The sequence below is a fragment of the Marmota marmota genome, unplaced genomic scaffold (assembly GCF_001458135.2).
Source record: "Marmota marmota marmota unplaced genomic scaffold, marMar, whole genome shotgun sequence".
NCBI classification, from domain to species: Eukaryota; Metazoa; Chordata; class Mammalia; order Rodentia; family Sciuridae; genus Marmota; species Marmota marmota.
Window position 1 is genome coordinate 56,516,023 of NW_025999977.1, and position 12,915 is coordinate 56,528,937.

Genomic DNA, 12,915 nt, shown 5'->3' on the forward strand with positions numbered 1-12,915 from the left:
CTTAGCAGCATTTCCTGGAGCTGGACTGCCCAAAGAGCAGCTGCCTATGGGACAATGCCTAAAACGCACCCCTGAAGCCCCCCCTTCCCCAGCTCAGACCCAGAAGTCCACTCCTCCTGCCCGCCAGGGTAATTCACACCACTTCCTTCCTGCCCCAGCGCCCACTTCCTCTTAGAGAAAAAGCTCCTTTTGGCTAATTTCTCTTTGGAAAAAAAAATTTCTGTAAAAAATCATGTTTCCCAAGAAAACCTTCATCTTATCTCCCAAGGTATTTATCATCACATAATAGAAGTGACACTGCCACCAGACTGGTTCCCACATGAACAGCGCGGTGTGGGTAATGTACACAGTCAATGCAGGGGAGGACTCGAAGGCATTTTAAAGTCACACAGGCTAGAGTGTGTCAACTTCCCAATGATTATTTTTATTAGCAACACATTTGGGGTCAGTTTGCAGAGGTGAGTGTTCTTGAATACATAAACCTTCAGGCAAGATCTTAATCCCTTTTATATTTGTACATAGTAATATATATATATATATATATATATATATATATATACACACATATACATATATATAATGTGTAATATATATATACATGTAATTCTATATAATATATGAATACATATATATGTATGCATGTGTGTGGAGATATAATATATATATAGAGAGAGAGGGAGAGGTATAATTTTGTTAACAGTTCAGCATGCTGAAACTGGGTATACAGGGTCCTGTGTTGGAAATTCAACAGTGAGTGGGACACGGCCCTCCGCTCCACTCGCCCCTGCAGAACTGGGACTGACGGAGCTCAGTCGGCCTTGTCTCCACCATCAAGCAGAGCTGGGAGAAGACGGTGCTCCACTCGGGGATGTGCTCTGTTTCCAGGCCTAACCTTTAGGCTGACCTTAAAAATTACCCTTTATTTCAGGTTAGATATGATTTCTAATTGTGCTCGAGTTCCTGTTGGCTCAAGGGCATTTCTGTTTGCTGAGATAGTAAACAGATGGGCCCACACCAATGCTGGGGTATTTTTCAGTATGCTGAAGCTCATGCTGATTTCCAGGTTTTTTAAGATCTTCCCCTTGGCAAAGCTCACCAGCCTTTGGCACCATGCCTGTCCTGTCCTGTCCAGGGAGTGGAGGGGGACTCACTTCCTTCCCCGTCCTTCCCACAAAGCCAAAGCCAGCCGGGAAACTGAGGAGGCCCTCTGGAAGAGGTACAAAGGGACGGGCCAGGATTTAACCCCAGAGCCAGGGTGCCTGGTCAGGACAGGCCGAGGTCAGCAATGACGGCAGGGAGTCTGCAGCAGGGACCACAGTGTCAGGTGACAGCAGGCAGGAATGCCAACCGTGGGAACAGGCCAGGGAAAGACACTCAGAAGATGCAGGGAAAACGTGGGGTGGCGTAGATGCAAGGACACAGCAAGAAGCACAGAGGTCCAGAAAGGAGGCCATCAGCGAGGCCGAGGTCACAGAGAACAGTGAGGCCGAGGTCACAGAGAACAGTGGGGCTGGCGAGAGGGTGGCGGCTAGGCAAGAGGGCGGCGGCTGGGCGAGAGAGGGCGGCGGCGGCTGGCGGGCAGGACCATTTATTATCCAGGATGCTGGGAGTGGACAGGGGTTTAGAGGGAACACCCAGGTGTGGAGGGATCCTCTCCACCCGTCTACAGGAGGCAAGGAGGATTTGAGGATTGGGCAGGGGCCACTCATCCTGCCAATGGAAGGCAGAGACCTCGCCCACAGCAAGCGCTTGAGGCGAGGCCTTAACCTTTAGAGAAACACTCCCCAAGGCTCTCCGATCAGTGGCCATGGGTCCAAGGAAGCAATGGGAGCTGCGCATATAATTTGGAATTTTCTGGTAGTAGGAAAAAAGAGAGAAATGAAGCAATTTATTTCAATAATATTTTATTTAACCAAGCATAATCAAAATTTAATGGCTTAATATATGAACTGCATAAAATTGTTATGTATACCTTACATTCTGTTTTTTTGCATGAGATCTTTGACACCCCCTGACAGCACAGCTCAGCTGGCACCAGCAGTGGTCCAGGGTGCAGAGCCTTGTGGGCCAGCGGCTCCGTTTGGACAGCCAGCTCCTAGACAGGCTGTGTTTCCCCTCCACTTGTCTGCATCCAGTGTCTCCTGCTGCACAAGGAAGAAGTCCTGCCGTCTAGGAAAACAGCTCTCACCTGCCAGGCCACAGATGAGGCCTCCAACAATGGCCGTGGCAGCTCCTGCTGGGGAAGCCGGACCCGCTGCACACAGCCAGGGACAGAGAGAAAACAAGGTCACTGTCAAGGAAGCAGAGCGAAAGGCCAAGGGGGAACAAGTCCCAGGAGGGATTAAGGTATTAGCAGATAAGAAACACTCAGCCAGCAGCCAATCCACACACAGGAACACCAGGCCATCTCAGAGGAACTGAAGGTGAGTCCTTGTGCGCGTCACTCAGGCAGGACCTTCCACAGCACAGCGCCTGGCTGAGGCTGGGCTCGGTAAATCTCTACACGGCACAGGAGAAACGCTGCTCCTGCCACGTCACACAAAGAGATGGCCACAACACCAGAGGAGGGCTTCCGGAGCAAAACTGGAATGTATAAAATGGCAACATTTCAAGAGCTGAGTCCTTGCACTGCCGACCACAGAACACCACGCCCTACCTTGTTCCAGAAAGCTGCACCAACCAGCCCCACCCTCCCTCTAGTCCCCAGTCTGCCCTTGAATCTCCAGTACCAAGTAGATCTTGCCAAACAAATAAAAGTAAATCAAATAATGACAATATAACTGAATAATACATGAACATTATAACAGATGGAAGTGTTCCTGGTGCATTTCAGCCCCTTCGAAGGGAAACGCCCTGGACTGGTCAACAGCTCCTCATGGAGCACCTGTTGTGCACAGCCTCGCAGGTGCTGGAGGCACAGAGGTGCAGGGTGCTGCCCTCCTGCTCTCTGCGCCCACAGACGACAGGCACAGTGGCCCCACCACACCAGGGCTACATGCCCATCGACACAGACCTCATTCCAGGTGGACTCCTGCTTTTCCAGGAAGAGCAGGTGAGGGGAAAGAAGCCTGGCAAAGCCTCGCAGGGGACAGCACTCCTGGGCAATCTTTACATGCCTCTCCCTCGGTGCTCAGAGGGAGGCTCCCCCTCCCTCCCACTGGCTTTGGTAAAGATTTTTCTCTCCCTGAAGCGCGGTGGCAGATGTCATGGCCACCAACTGCCCTACCTCTCCGAAACCAGACACACAGATGTAAGTTCGCATCTGAGGCAAGCTATGTTGACCACGGGTGACCCACATGAAGGCAAAGGATGCTAAGTCCAGGGAGGCAGAAAGAAGAGAGCCTGGGTTCTCAGTGGGACCACAGAGCAGCTGCACCAGCCAGCAGACATCTCCCTTTAACACCTTGTCACTGAGGAGACAGACATCTGGTGGTTCAAGTCCTCGTTAACAGGGAGTGTGCTGCCAGGCAAGCATACTAACACATACTCGTGAACATACAACTGACATGTGGGTGTGCACATACACACTTATACGGTCACTGGATCGTGTCTCCCAGAAGACATGCTCAACTCCTGAGCCCGCACGGGTGTCTGTGAGCTCATAGGGTCTTGTGGATGCAGTCACGTTAAGATGACCACAGTGGGGTGAGCAGTACTCCATACGACTGGTGTACAGAGGCAGGGAAAGAGAAGCAGCTTGGGGCCTAGGTGACACATCTGCCTGGGGTCTGAACCTTGAACCCTTTCACCTGTGGCTTGCTCACATCACAGTGCAACTTTCCTGCCTGTGTTTGTCCTAGGATGAAAAGGAGATCTCATACTCACATCTGGCCACTTCTGCCCTGCGTGTGACAGCAGAGGAAAGTAAGGAAGGGATCCAAGAGCAGCATCAGTGGACGAGAGACACACATGGAGGCAGGCAGTTCGCAGGAGCCCACAGATTGATGAGATTAAAAAATTCAGTTTCCTACCACCCTGCTGGCCTCCTGTGACCAGACTGGCTCAGAGCTGAGGGCCGTGGCAAGTGCTCCCGAGAGACAAGAAGAAGGAACTATGATCTAAGGGCACAGAGAGCCAGCTCTTCCCATCTGTCCCCAGGGACTGGGAGCGTCCAACCCTGGCAAGTGATTAAGAAGAAATAGACACTGTGCAGCCAACAAGTGTCCCATCCTGGACACCAACACTGGCACCTTCTGAAGCTCTATCCATCCCATTGCCCTACACTCCCGTGCAGCAGTGCTCACAGTACCAAGAGGCACCTTGTGACACTCATAACACAAGGAAAAAATAACCAATGCGACCAGTTGGCTCCTTTGGGCTCTCCATCACATGAGAGTGGGTCCCACGGGCCTCCGCAAGCTTGCACTCCTGCCGATGCAGAGGTTCCCTGGGGCACACCCTGTCACATGCTGTGAAGGCACAGTGCCTCCACCACCACAGGAGAACACAGCAGCTCAGAACGCAGGCTCCTGGGACAGAGACCACCCTGAGTACCAGAATCTCTGCACACACACTGCACTACGTGGCCACTAGCAGCCCTTCCACTCCTCAAGAGGAGGCCTAGGAACCTCCTGCCCTCCTGTCATACCTGGCAAACACTCCTGCAAGAAACTGCCACCATGGACTAGTGACAGCATCCCAGGCTTTCTTTAGAAAGAAAAATGACGGTGACGATCCCACCTTCCTGGGATGCTGGGGTTTACACAGCAGACCCTGCTTCTCGGCATCCTTGAGAGCATCCCTTCGTCTGCACCACCACAGCTGCCCAAGCACCCACTTCTCCACCTCTCACCTCTTCGGAGCCCACCCCTCCCCCACAGGGCCCCCAACCCCTTCAGAGCCTGGCTTCCTCTCCCACGAGAGAGGATGAGCACAGGCCGGCACCCAGTCCTGGCCTTCCTCAGTCACCCATGACATCACTCCCTCTGCAAGACCACAACATCCCAAGGCCAGCACCACATCTCCTGCTGCAAGTGCATCACAGGAGACCACAGGCTGCAGGAGCCCAGCAGCAAGTCCATCAAAGGCTCACCTGGGTCACACGAGCACTGAACTGGCCTGCTGTCTACAGGCCATGCTACCAGCCACAGGACCCCAGGGCCTAGCCTCCACTCTCTGGGCCTCCAAGGATGCCTTCAACCATGCTCACTCTAAACCAAGCCAGCGTCCACACCTGCCTTCCCACAGTCCTGCAGGGCACTGCTCTGTGACCTGACCTTCCGTAGAGAGGATGTGTATTATCAGTGACTGCTCGTGCTAGAGACCAGAATTTCAACTCTCCATCCATTTCCTCATGACAGTCAACCCTAGGTGTCCCTCTGGAACCAGGCCACTCCGTCATGTAGTCAACCACTTAACAAAACTTCATTCAGAAAGAGCAGGATAGGCGCCAAGGGAAAGCCAAAATGAATAAGTTCCTACCTTTGTAGAGCTCATAACTCACTAGAGGAACTAAGTTACATAAATCACTAAAATTAGATTATGTAAAGCAATTATAGGTTCTGAAAAATGTTGCTATGGGAGCACCTGGGGGAGAAAATCCTTCTGCTTGAGGAGAAGAAGCACATGAGCCCAGAGCAGAGGGAGAGCTTGAGCCCCCTCTGAGCTGTCCTCCTCCTTCCGTGTGTGCCTCCAGTTCTCATCTGTAAAAGGCCAGTACACAGGAGTGGGTCCCCACAGCTCTCCACCTCAGTGAATCTCAGAGTCGCCCACCCGGTGGTCCTCAGGAGTGGACCTGCACAGTCGCCCACCCGGTGGTCCTCAGGAGTGGACCTGCACAGTCGGCCACCTGGTGGTCCTCAGGAGTGGACCTGCACAGTCGGCTACCTGGTGGTCCTCAGGAATGAACCTGTACAGTCACCCACCTGGTGGTCCTCAGGAGTGAACCTGCACAACCACCCACCCGATGGTCCTCAGGAGTGGACCTGCACAGTCAGCCACCTGGTGGTCCTCAGGAGTGGACCTGCACAATCGCCCACCTGGTGGTCCTCAGGAGTGGACCTGCACAGTCTGCCACCTGGTGGTCCTCAGGAATGAACCTGTACAGTCACCCACCTGGTGGTCCTCAGGAGTGGACCTGCACAGTCGCCCACCCAGTTGTCCTCAGGAGTGGACCTGCACAGTCAGCCACCTGGTGATTCCCAGGAGTGGACCTGCACAGTCAGCTACCCGGTGGTCCTCAGGAGTGGACCTGCTTAGTCGCCCACCTGGTGGACTTCAGGAGTGGACCTGCTTAGTCACCCACCTGGTGATTCTCAGGGGACTGGATCTCCACAGTGGCCCACATGGGTAATTCCATGCCTGTAAAGAACACGGTGACATTTGTGTGGGGCCTTCAAGGATTGCTAAGAGTCTGGCACCCGGACAAGACAAAGGATGGTCCAGTTGGTGGCTGTTGATAACACTTGCATGGATTCTGGCTTCAGCACACACCTGTGTAAGAGAAAGTCTAAACTTGAGGAAAGAGAGGCAGCTGGTTGCTGAACTTGTATATTTTTAAAGGGGGTGTCTCCCACCACTGTGGCTGAGTGGGGACACAGGAAGACTGCACCCTCTGAGAGCAGGCTCTTCTCCTTCAGGAGATGTGGGCAGATCTCCCAGGGGTAGGTGGTGGGGCTAGCTCATGGTACGGGAATCTGAGGTGCCACTCTAGAACGTGTGCACAGCAGACCAGTCAAGGCAGAGGCTGAGGGTCAGGAGAGGAGGCTTATGAGCCATGTTACCCCAGAGACATCCAGACTCTGAGGTGCACTGAGAGGCTGGGTTCCTGGCTGTCTGCACAGTTCACAGGGGTCAAGGTACATCTGAAAAACATTCTAGTTTGATGTTTCTGAGGTTCCCTCCTCCCAGGAAACCCTACCAACCATCTATCTAGCATCTAGCAGGCCCTGCTCCACAGGACTGCTGAAACCCAGCTCTTTGGAAGCCTAAAATATTCTCCCAACAGCTGTTGAGGGAGACATGTATGTTCCTAGGTCAGACACAAACCCTGCTCAGTCGATGACCTAGCTGTGCCAATGGTCACCAGGTACTTTCAGAACCCGAATGCTCCCCCTTTGCTCCACAGGTAGCTATCTGCAGGGCTGTGCTGGCCCAAAGCCTGCATCTGGGCTAGCTCCCAGCTCCATGGTTCCCAACTCATGGCCTGAGGCCTGGAGAGGTCCCCCTGTCCTCATGAGCCACTCTTAGTAGGAGAGCCTGCCCCTGAACTCTAAGGGCAAAGGCACTTCAGGTGACAGCCCACCATCCTCCCCTGAGCCCTCCTCCACCAAGCCAAACTGGAGGGACAGGAAGAAAATGCAGGCAACACTTCTAGGGGCCTCCAAAACACTGCTACGAAAAGGAAGACATGGATGGAATTTTTCGGGAGACACCAGCAATGAAGATATTGGGGCTAGAGGGGATCAGCCTGAGCAGCTCTCAGAGGCAAGGGGCCACCTGGAACTCGCCATCATCCAACCAACAGATAAGCTCTGCCCCTCTGTGCCATTCCTATGTTCTCTATCCACTCCAGGCTGTTTCTTGCCATTTTCAGGCCTCGAATTTGACTTTGACCCTCCAATTTATCTGGCTAACTCCAATTCATCCTACAAAGCCCAGCAAGCAGGGCCCCTCTGCACTCTGTGCCCCTCCATGCTGCCCTGACTTCACGGCTCAAGCAACCTGTGAATGAATGCTTCTGCTTCCCCTCCCCCGACAGCATGTCCTCCGGGTCATGGCATCTATCTATCCACAGGCCATTGAGCTCAAACTCAGACTTCAGCACTTAGCACGAGTGAGACCTGGAACACCTCGGCTCCAGGCTCCACTGAGGAGGAGGAACAGGCAAGTAAGTGTACACTGGGCTGGGTGAGAGCTGCTCCAGAATCCAAGCCAATCACCGATGCTGGGGCCTGGCGCACAGCCAACGCTTAATGAATATTAAGTCTGTCTCCTCCATATCCAGGGTCAAACACAGAGGACACGATAAAACGCTGGTTGCCAAGCTTCCTCGGGCCCTCAAGGAACTGAGTGTTCCCGCTACCACTGCATCCAGCTCAGAACTGGCTCCCTAGAGAAAGCCCTTCTCCCAATCCCGCAGAACAGCCAGGAGGAACATTCCGATTCAGACTGCAGATTCACAGAAGGAAAGAATCTGCTTTAAAAAGCCCTGTTTCTCATCAAATACCATTGGAGAAAGGCCATCCTTATGAAAGTTAAAATATATATATTTTTTTCCTTAAAAGAGTCCTTACAAATGCTTGCACATGGTGAGCTGCTCTGCAATATTGGTTCTCCCCGAAAATACCACTGAACCAGCACAATTTTATTTCTGACTCTAGAAAAACATTTAGGCTAACATGTCAATGTTACCCTGAAGGAACTCTGGTCCTCGCAGGAAGGGGAAGACACTTACCCAAGGTCAGACAGCTGGGTCAGAGAGTCATGCAGCACCAGTGCACTCAGGTGTGTTAATAGTTGCTTCAATTTAATTTCTCCAACTAATTAAGAAAAGGTACTCCTGTGGACCAGCAAGGCCAGGTCAGTGAAGGAGCCTGGCTCTGAAAGCACCTCAAATGACATAGTTCTTGGATCTCGAAGGTAGAAAGGGACCCAGAGGAAACAGGGATAGTCTGAAAAGATTCTACTCTCTCACAGTCTCTAGGCAGATTCTGAGATCCCACTCTCCAGGAAATCAGGGGGGTCTGATGGCCTGGCAAGTTCTGAGGCGCAATATCCCCAAGAGGTTTCAGATATTCAGGTTCCCCAAGGAGCAAACACTCCCAGCCTGCTGCAAGAGCAGAGGGAGAGAAAGGACCTGAGTCTTGGTGCCAGACTAGACCTACTGCAGCACCATACCACTTGACCAGCACTACCTGCCCACTCTCCAGCCCTACTTCCTCCTGACCATCGTGAGGGCTGTCTGCAAGGTCCCACCTACTTCTGTGACTCCCAGTGGTAGAGAGAGGCATCCTCCCAGCAGGGAGGAGAAAGTTGAACAAAAGAAGGCAGCTAAGCCAAATAGGAACCACAGTGGGAAAAACAGCTTCTCTGGGCGGCCTGGCTCACAGCTTCTGGCCTTGATCTGCCAGGCTGGCTGGACACCGACTGCAAAACTCCACAGCTTCCAGTTAAGAGTGTGTGAAGGCCTTTCAAAGCCCCAAGCTACACTAAGTCCCCAAGAGAAGTTCTGTGGTCTAGGAACAGTCTGGAAACAGGGATTAGAAGCTAGCAAACCAAGGGTACCAGAATATGCTTATAAAATACATTTGTCAGGACTCTTGGGTTTCCAAAACCCCCATGCATTGCAGCATTCATCTGAGCGTACCCTTAGGTAGTTCCCCCCGCAGGGAGGGGTACCAACACCAGAACTAGGGCATCTTTAAAAGCACATACTGCAGAAACTCAAATTGTGCTGATTCTGGAAATTTTCCATTCCATTCAAACTGGACTGTGTATACCCAGTTTCTCAAGTGGTCCCCACTCCACGTGGACTCTGGCAAGTACTGTGGGTAGAAGGTCACACCCTTCGAGAGTCTGTCTCTCAGGTCCACAATGGTCACTGTACGCCAGGTCAGCCTGAGCCCCCACCCCACTGCAGTAACCACTCTGCAGAAGGGCTCAGACTGCCCACTTTCCTCCAAAACCATCAATGGCTCCCAATACCACAGAGTGAAGCCCAAAGCCCTGGAATTCAAAAACTTCAGGATTTGTCCCCAGTTGACCTCTCCAGCCATATTTCTTTTACACTATTTAAAGACTAATAATAAAAATAAAGCCGAAGAAGGCACTAGAAAAGTGCCCAGACCTGGTCCCAAATCACACACTGGATAAGAGGACACAATAAGCAAGTCTCTGGTCTCCCCTTTGGAGTCACTGGGAAAGGTCAGGCGCACACATTCATTTGTAAGGCATTTCCCTCCCAAGGGGCCCTTCCTACCATCTTCACCTTGCCCACCTCGAACCCAAGGGCCCTCCCTCACATGGCCCTGACCCAGTTCTCCTTTGCTCTCCCTCCTGAAGACTCCCACAGCCCCCAGGGTGTCCAGACCCCCTGCCCTTTGCCTGGCAAGTTACTAACACACTTCATCTGCTGACTACTCTCACCCTGTCCCATTCCCTGGGACCAGTGCTCATTCCATCTCCCAGGCTACACTCCAGGAAAAAAACTGTCCAATGAAAGATGTCAGGTCTCCTTCCAGTGTGGGGTCCAGTCCGGCTCCCCACCACAGGGGCAGGAGGGATTCCTCCTTGATGCTTCCTTGGGGTCTTATCTAACTCTCCGTTGACCCTGCACAACGCAGGCTGGGAACAGCATTTCAAGGAGCACCACCCCCAATCTGGAAAAAAACGGAGAGAACAAACTTTTGGAGATGACATCCTAAGACACGCCTGTGAAGACCACTGGGGCAAAATAAGTCATTCTTCCTCTAGGAGCAAGAAGCCTCCAGCTTGCACAAGCCCTCAAATCGGATGGTGTGGGTGGCCAGGGAGTGACTGTGGAGGGCAGAGTGGGACAGACCTGCAGGGAACTTCTCCAGCGAGCGGGTTGTCCCTGCCACCAGGGAAGGCGGTATGGGGGCGGGCAGGGNGGCCGCACCGGGGCCCGGGCTCCCTGCCCCAGGCCCTGTAAGAGCGCCCAGGTCCCCCCAGGGCTGGTGGCCCCCTGGTTCCTGCTCAGGGGAAACCAATATCAGCAAAAAGGAAGGAAATGGGTGACCCACCCTACCGCTCTTATCGAGGTGCTAGAGAGAGCCTCAAGCAGAGCAGCCGGGGCTCTAGAGGTGAATACTGCTGGCCAGGGGCCAGACAGATGAGAGCAAGGGCCTGCCCTAGCAGAGCCTCACCTGGATGGTCTGTCGTGGCAACAAGAATCGTGTTTTCACCCTACTACCTGGTCGTGTTCGGGAACGGAGAAGAGAGGGCAACCTGATGGCCAGCCAGGCTGTGACTATCTGGGATGCAGACAGAGTAGATTGTTTCTTAAGATTTCTGGGTCTTTAGGGTCTAAGATCTATCACTGAACGTGGAATTCCTAAATAGTCTTCCTACCACTCCCTCTCAAAGCTAAATGATTTCAGACATGCATGTAAGAAGCAAGCCTACAAAGGCGCACGAAACACAGGACACGCAGAATCTTCTCCAGGAGTCTAGAAAACACCTACTGCAGCATCGTCCTTCCTTGATGCCTCCACCCTGCCTGGTCTGAATTCAAGCTCCACCACCACTAGCCAGGTGACCTGAAGCAGGTTACTCAACTGCTTTGTGACTCCATTTTCTTATCTGGAAAGTGCAGGTGGCAATATTATGCATGTCCTAGAGTTCCTGGGAGGGATCAAATAAATCAAATAACATTTCTGGCAAACGGAGACTCCACAGTCCTTGATTACTGTTCATCTCATTTCTCCCAAGATTTAAAACAGAAGGTTTTTAACCGTCTTGAAACTCTGCGTAATTTGTCTTTCTCTGCTACATTCACATCTTTATCCCCACCCCACCCCCAAATCAGTCTCATCTGCATTGAGGAGTTTTCTGTTAAATAAGAACAAGCACTTGCCTTCTGATGTCTCCGTTTCAGTCAAATTCTTTGTAGAAATGTCATTATTTAAGAAAAGTGCACAATGTGAAGAATCCTGACAACGGCACTTTGTTACTCCAGCCTCTCTCCAGAAGATGAAAAGTTTTGGCTGATTGCCTGAGTTTGTGGTGAATATATTCACACCTCCCATAGCCTGGCGGGGTCCTGGGGAGTCCTGGAATAAGGCCTACTTATAAATGAATGATTAGTGCACACGGGTGCATGCTAGTGCATAAAGAACGGAAGGTGCACAGGGCACTTACAGATCAAGCAGTCTCTGTTGAAGCACACAGAGGTATAGAAGTCAAGTTGGGGGGACTGCTGAGGGCCATATGGGGCTGGGTGCAAAACCAAACCCTCACCCGACTGTGCAGCTAAGACCAAGTGCTCATGGGTGGCGTGTACTTCACCACCTGTTCCATGTGCCCCTGCTAATGCCATTGCTGTTGGAGAGATTCGAAGGAAGCACATTGGCAGTGAGAACACAATTGGCAGCAGGCTGCAGAATGCACCTCTGGTACGAGTTTGTCTAGAAGTCTTCCAAGTTCACCATCACCCACTCTGTGCCTGGGTCTCTGAACACAGGTGTTAGTTTATTTCTATGTGGATTATGGCATCTACCACCCTTTGTGTTTGGGGTATTTATGTTCTGAATCTTAGATCTTTAGAGTCTTAGCCAGGCATGGTGGTAAATACCTATATTCTCAGCAACTGGGGTAAGCAGAAGTATTGCATGTTCAAGGCCGGCCTCAGAAACTTATGGAGATTCTGTCTCATAATAATAAAAAAAATTAAAAAGAGTTGTGGATGTGGCTCAGTGTTTAAGTGCCCCTGGGTTCAATCTCCAGTGCAGAGAGAGAGAAAGAGAGAGAGAGTCTATAAGATAGTGTTGCAGTCATTTTATCCGTGGATTCTCCCACAGAGATTTGAGCATAGTAAGTGCTCAATGAACAGTGAGTAAAACTGTTTTTTTGGTGCCTCTGTGAAACTGTCCCAGTTTTTGTTAGCAACATGGCTCTAAGATCATCCCCACCACTCATGGCTGGTCTTCCACCCCTGCCCATGTCATGACTGACCCATCTCCCCAAGGGCAGTCATGTCTACTAGGTTTTAAAAGATGCCTATAGCAATTTAGATCACCAGTGCCCCCCAAGGCTCCTGTGCTGCAGGTCTGATGCCCAGCTGATGGTATATTGGGAAGGGGGGTGCTGGTTGGAAGTAGTAGGTCACTAGGCACGCGCCCTGGAAGGGAATACTGGGATCCAGGCTCTTCTTTCTCCTTCTTTGCTTCCTGACCAGCTTGAGATGAGCAGCTGTCCTCCACCACACACCTTTACCATGACACACTGCCTTTCCAC

The 12,915-nt window shown here is 51.9% G+C and overlaps 1 long non-coding RNA gene across 1 annotated transcript; it reads right to left on the reverse strand.

Annotated features, from left to right (window-relative positions):
* Positions 1-1,887: 1,887 nt before the first annotated feature.
* On the reverse strand, positions 1,888-6,236 carry LOC125617282. Its single transcript, XR_007348260.1, has 2 exons — positions 5,861-6,236; positions 1,888-5,822 (listed from the first exon to the last, which is right to left on the reverse strand). It is a non-coding gene; the product is annotated as an uncharacterized LOC125617282 (long non-coding RNA).
* Between the last annotated feature and the right edge of the window lie 6,679 nt (positions 6,237-12,915).